This window comes from Symphalangus syndactylus, chromosome 9 (assembly GCF_028878055.3).
Source record: "Symphalangus syndactylus isolate Jambi chromosome 9, NHGRI_mSymSyn1-v2.1_pri, whole genome shotgun sequence".
NCBI classification, from domain to species: Eukaryota; Metazoa; Chordata; class Mammalia; order Primates; family Hylobatidae; genus Symphalangus; species Symphalangus syndactylus.
Genome location: NC_072431.2, coordinates 105134302 through 105140301, shown reverse-complemented (window position 1 = coordinate 105140301; position 6000 = coordinate 105134302).

Here is a 6000-nt window from a genome sequence, read left to right as displayed (position 1 = left end):
ATAAGCAGAGGATAATTTCTCACCTGAAGAAGTAGAAGCACCACCAGTAGCTTTGGGAACAGGCAGACTGGACCTAGCAGAAGGAACAGAGGCCGCTTGCTCAAAGGAATCTGTGAGTTTGAACTAAGGCAGCCCCTTATTATACAATTTTTTTTTTGGTGCAGGCAGAGTTTGATTTCAGTTGTGCTAAAATGATAAGGTACTTTTTGTTAGTTGGTTTACATAACTCCAGTGGAAGCTGCTTGTATCTTGGAACACAATATTGACAATATTTTCAAGAGGAAAGTAAAATTCATGAAGTGCACAGCTGGAAGCCACTTCCTAGTCGCCCCTCCTTCTAGGGCCACATTCAGACTAACTACTAAACCACCTCACAAAGCCCAGCTAGAATGGAATAAAACAGGTAAGTTGTGATATGTGCAGGGCACAGGGGGTAGTATTTTGCTTCAAAAGGGAGTCCCTTTCTCCTTGCATTCTTAACTTAGATGTCCTGCCTATTTCTTCTGGGGTTTGCAGAATTTCCACATTTCTTTTTCTGCAGAGATAAAAGGGCAGCCAATTTATGAACTGTGTACCATGGGGATTATAAATCTCTCATTTGTCTACTCTCATTTCCGTCTGATGTATTTTTCAAAACAATAGCCTGAATTCTGCTTTTAAAAATATTATCTGACCAGAGATTTTGCTTGAAATTCCAAGGACCAAATGAGCTTTCTGTTGTCTAAGCTACTCCTAATTATTCTGTCTCACCACTCATATGCATTATAAATATATAAGGAAATTCCATGGCTTTTGAAAAAAAACCCTAAATTACAAGTATTCATCTTACTGAGAGCTCTATATAGAACTACCAAGTCCCAAACCACCAAATCCAAGGATGCTTCATTTGTTAGAAAAACAAGGGAATTGTTTTTATGAAGCTGGTCTTGATCTACAATTCGGTTTTTTATAGGCTACTGTCTAGGGATCCCCCGTGCCTCATCTTTGATGTTTGGGAGTAATTTCTGCCTCTTTGTGGAAGTAAAGGTAATGTTTCTAGCCAATTATGACACTGCCAAAAAGATGTTTGATTTCTTAAGGCAGCAACCAAGAGATAACCTTGACCTTTTAGTCACATTGACCAAAGCAAGTGAGTATGTGCATGTGTGTGTGTGTGCATGCATGTGTGTGTGTGTGTTTGTGTATGTGTATGTGTATGTGAGTGAGAGAGAGAAAGAGGAGAAGAAAAAGGATGCAAGGGGAAAGACTGTTTAGACTAGGCTTCTCAACAGTATCCCCCTTGTTCTGCGGCTTTCAAAAAGCCATTTTGGCCTGGGGTGGTGGCTCATGCCTCTAATCTCAGCACTTTGGGAAGCTGAGGTGGGGGGGTCACCTGAGGTTGGGAGTTCGAGACCAGCCTGGCCAACATGGTGAAACCTCGTCTGTACTAAAAACACAAAAATTAGCTGGGCATGGTGGTGCATGCCTGTAATCCTAGCTACTCCGGAGGCTGAGGTAGGAGAATTGCTTGAACCCAGGAGGCTGAGGATGCAGTGAGCCAAGATTGCGTCACTGCACTCCAGCCTGTGCAACAGGGTGAGACTCCATCTTAAAAAAAAAAAAAAAAGCCATTTTTACAAAGAGTAATGCTGAACTACACATAGAACCACTCGGTGGGCATCGGTAGGAGTTCTTATTAAAAATGCAGATCCTTAGGCTCCTCCCCAGACCTAATGAGTCAGAATTTCTGAGTGTGAGGCCTACATAGTTCTTATAACGCTGGGGTTTAAGATCCACTGCAATAGATCATATCACCTCCATTCGGGATAAGTGAAAAAGAAAACTGATCCCTGATAAAGTGATCAATACAAGGAAAGGTGAAGAAAGGGAAGCAAAGCAAGTTATGATTAACACGGCCATCACACATAATCACAGAGATCAGGGAGAAATGGACCAACAGCACGGAGTCTTCTCTGAAACAGAGTTTCTGGCCAGCCTGGCCCTCTAGCTGTGTGGCCTCACCTTTGCCCTGTAACCAGGGACCCCACATTATTTGTGCCTTCCTCTGATTCCCTCTTTACCAGACTCCAGCCCTTCACATTGTCTTTCTTTTTGGGTTTCCATCATAAGAAAGTTTAATAGCTGCCTCTTCTGCTGAAGAGCTGCTCTTTGAGGGTCTCTTTGCCAGGGAGTGGTGGCAGGTAACATCAGTGTCATGGCCCAATGGGCAGTGTAGGTAATGCCTGTTTGTTTACCAGGGATGGACTAAGGTGAGTGTGCAGGGAAGACAAAAAGGAGCAGTTGGAGGAAGGACAAGTTGGAAAAGAGGAAGAACAAGGTGGGAGAAGATGCACAGTTGAGAGTGGGTTTCTGCTTTGCCATATATTAGTTGCTACTTTGCATACATGAAAATTTACCTGCTGGGGAAAGGTGGCCTAGAGATGGCAAATGGTGGGGAGGTCCGTGGTAAAGGAATGCATTATCTGCCCCCTTTGATAGCGCAAATGTAGCTCTGCCCTCCCCTCAGACCCCTTCACTAAAATAAAAATAATAATACTGATGGTTGGTACGATCTGTCAGTAACAGTCCTGCAGCTGAGCGCTGATTGATGACAGACTAGGATTTACTGGTGGTAATAAGGCTCTGCGAGATTGCCAAGCAAGTGAAAATAAAGGTGTAATGATTGAATTATATATTCTCTTTCTGTGATTGAAAATAATATCAAACAACTGACTCCGGTGCCAGACAGATTACATAAGCACAAGTTAAGTGGTAGAATAAAAATGAGTAATTTTCCTCCTTGACTTAAATACAGCACTAAGTAGTGTGCCCTTGAAATCAGCAGAAAGCAATTTCCTCCTCCCCGTAACAGCTAGGGGGCATTGCAAATGCAAATTGAGTTAGCTTTGCATTTTTAATATTCCACATATCCATAATTCACTGCTGAGATTTTAGAGATGTTATTGCTACCACTTGGGCACATTTAAATTATTTTGCACCTCTGAACTTTTGCATTAACTTTAACATTGGCTCTTAAGATACATGTTTTAATCTACAGAGAGGCCTGTGCTTGAAGAAACTCTAGTCATTGTGATAGGAGTTCCCAACAGCCCAGGACAGACTGTTGTTTAACTTGTCATGTTCTCTTTCCAAGGGGAGCTTGTTGAAATGAAATAACTCCTGCTTAATAGAAAAAGATAAAAACTTCAGCCACTATATTACAATGTGTGGCCTCTTCCCAAAAGAACATAGGTGTCCACCGTATCACCCAGAGCAGTGACATAAGAAGCATTTTAGAGGTTTGTAGTGAGCAATGAGAATTTCATTGGCTGGCAATCAATAGTAACACAATTCCTTTTTGAAAACCGACTGCCATAACATGTAATAGGATTAAGCTTACCTTATTGGGAGTGGATGAGACCAGAGAATATCAAGAAATAAGGAAACAGCATGTCTCTTGCTGTGTTTGATCAAAAAAAATATCAGCCTCACGACCCAACTATTTGGGATCATTTTTTGACCTGAGGGCAGTTTCTAAGTAACTAGCAGAGTCTGAATCTGTGAATCTTGCTAAATTCTCTTTTGAGAAATATAACTGATATAGAGTCTTCCTAACAGTTTCAATTCCTTTTTGAAGCTCTGCTCTAGGCTGTGGCAGAAGCCAGGTTGCTGCAGAGGTGGCTTCATACCCCTGCAGGAAGCTGGCCAAGGGAAGATGGTATTTCAGAGGAAGAAAATAGGTGATATTTTTCCTTTCTTTCCTTCCTTCTTTCCCTGCATCTTTATCCTTCTTTCCCTTTTCCCTGTCCTTCTTCCCACCCTCTTTTCTTCCCTCCCCAAGGAAATGAATTAGGATGCTTTGGGAAATATATTAGGTTTATAGAGAAAAATAAGAAGTTAATATCTTAATGATTAAGAAGGAACTTTATACAATTTGAAGTGAGGGAGCCTACTTCCTTCATTTTTCTCCAAGGTCATGCTTACATTTTAGATCAAGGTATACTCAAGTTTTATCAACTAGATTCACCTGTGCATTGGCATGCTGAATTATAGATTGTTTAAAAAGCACCACTTCTGCGTCCAGTCATGAAGACCACAGGGGTCCAGATAAAGACTTTGAATATCCAATTCTGCTAGGAATGAGTTAAAAAAGGAATGTCAGTTACAGTCCCCCTTTCTGTACCTTTCCTCCTTCTACCAAACCTTTCTTTGCAACCCCCGTGGGATCGGGTTCGTATTAATGAGCTGAATTAACCCAAAGGTGTTTACTATGAACATTGTGACTGTTTCAAAGAGCCAGCCAGTCCCTTCTCTCTCCCATCCTTTTCTGTTTTGGGGTGAAGGTGCCCTCCTCTTGATGATGATGAGGGAATTTTCTCCAGTCTGGCTTTCACTACTGGGTCCCTTTTGGGCTCTTGGCCAATTTAATCCACTCTCCGACCTCCAGAAATCAACAGGCAACCCAGAAGTCTTTAGATCTTTTTAGCTCTACTCTCACTTCCTTGCCAGTCAGCCTAGAAGAAAGCAAAACTGAAAAAGACCAACCTTGAACTTAGTCTTGATAGAGCATGTGGAGAAAGCCTTCTTGGGTTCCATGAGGGAAAGGGGACTCAGTTTTATCTTCCTCCTCAGTTCTGCTTCCATTTCTTTGTCTCCATAATAGTTTTTTCATTTTCTCTGTTCTATTTTTTCTGTCCCATTATTTTTCTGTTCTGTTGTTTTTCATTTTCTTACTAGAAGATCTTTGTAATGTCCCTGGAAACCTCTCTTTCCAGATAGTTCTCTGAAGTCCCATGTTATAAACACCAAAGATTTTTAGCATTTTTTTATTTAAAACAATTTATTGAGTGTCTACGTACTATGTACTGTTCTAGGTGCTGGGGTACAGTAGCAAACTGTACAGACAAAAGTCTCTGCCCTGTGGAGCTTATGTTCTACCAAGGAGAGAGATATTTAATAAGGAAATATCATCTAGTGTGTTAGAAGGTGATAAGTACTATGGAAAATTGAGCAGACAAATGGAATATAGGATGGAGAGCTGCAAATTCAACAAGTGTGTTCAGAGTAGGCCTGGTGAGAAGGGGTATGGGCAAAGACTTGAAGGAAGGGAAGCATTCAGCCATGTGGGTGTCCATGGATAGAGCACCCCAAGCAGAGGAAACAGCCAGTGCCAATGCCTCCAGGTGAATCTGATCAAGGAGCACCAGGGAGGCCGATGTGGCTGGAACTGACCCAGTGAGGAAGAACATTGCAGGGCATGTAGGGGCAGACTGTGTAAGCTCTTGAGACCACTGCAAAGACTTTGGCTTTTATAATACTTCACTGACTTTGTGTTTTTCAAGGGCAAATTTTACCAAACACTAGGTCCTGAGGGAAACTGCTTTATCTAATATATTCAGATGATTTATAATTAGCATACAAATTGTATATAAAAAGGCACTTCCAGAAGGCTCAAGAAGTTTGTTCTCTTTAGCGGCATAAACATCTTTTTTTTTTTTTTTTTTTTTTTCTGCAATCTTTTCAGTCTTAGTTGTTTTGCAGCCTTTAGCCTGCTTTAACCCTCTAAGAGATACACTCATTCCAGTTTCTGTCTAACCATACAAATTCCGTGTTGGGTGTGGTTTTTTTCACACAGCATCATAGATAAGCTAGAATTTGGTTCTTAGCATAAGGTTAATAAGACACAGACATATGAAAAGAATTGCCTACGTTTAATTATTTGGCATACTCAAGTTAGCATTTAAAATTTTATTTACAGCAAAGGGATAAAGTAAATAGTTTGGCTTAAAGACTAGTTTAGAAGGAGATGTCATTGTTTATTTTTAAAAATTAATTAATTAATTAATATTGGTTAGGAAATCACAACTTCATTGGAAGGCACAGTACCTGGACTCTTGATAACTAGACACCATATATTCACGTATGTTTTATGATATGTTTTCAAATTTGTGATCCCATCAGATGCTTATAATGCCTTAAATGGAAGGGGCAAGTGTTGCTGTCTGTATTTTTAAAAGAGAG